Raw genomic sequence first — 729 nt, 5'->3', positions numbered from 1 at the left:
TGTAAAAAAATTCAATTTCACTATAAAAATACTAAATTGGAATAAAGGAAAGACAATAGTTATGTCTTGGGATATCTGACTTTAGTGGAAGTGACAAAATTACATCTTTTTTATTGAAATGTATTAATAGTCTGTACAGAAATTAGTAGAATTTTTCTACAAAAAATATAATAATATGTAGCACTCTTGCTTCCTTTGCTAGTACATAACAAACAAGTAACAATTAAAAACAATACTCAAATTGAAATGATACAGAGAATACCCTGGCCCCTGTGCAAGGATGACATGCATTTTTGTGTCTCATTCCATGTTTCTAAGATGGAAGAGAACGTGGAAAGAATCTAGGAGGAAGACAGGGAGGTGAAATCATAATCTGAACGTATTATGAGAGAGAAATCTATTTTCTTTATTTTTTCTTTTATTGGATATTTTCTTTATTTACATTTCAAATGTTATCCTCTTTCCTAGTTTCCCCTCTGCAAACCCCCTATCCCATTCCCCCTCCCCTTGCTTCTATGAGGGTGCTCCCCCACCCACCCACTCCCACCTCACCACACTGTCATTCCCCTTCATAGGACCAAGGGCTTCTCCTTCCATTTCCTGGATAAGATATATATATAAAACATATGAAACAAATTCATATATGGAGCGTATATGTGGGATACATAGAGATATATACATATATGGTATATACACACACAAATATATATATATATTTAATTATATATA

General features: G+C 32.9%; 1 pseudogene; it reads left to right on the top strand.

Annotated features, from left to right (window-relative positions):
* The first annotated feature begins 223 nt into the window (after positions 1 to 223).
* Gm22764 lies at positions 224 to 315 on the top strand (annotated as a pseudogene).
* Positions 316 to 729: the final 414 nt, after the last annotated feature.

The sequence above is a fragment of the Mus musculus genome, chromosome 14, assembly GCF_000001635.26.
Source record: "Mus musculus strain C57BL/6J chromosome 14, GRCm38.p6 C57BL/6J".
In the NCBI taxonomy this organism is placed as follows: domain Eukaryota; kingdom Metazoa; phylum Chordata; class Mammalia; order Rodentia; family Muridae; genus Mus; species Mus musculus.
This window is presented reverse-complemented; position numbering and strand designations above follow the sequence as displayed.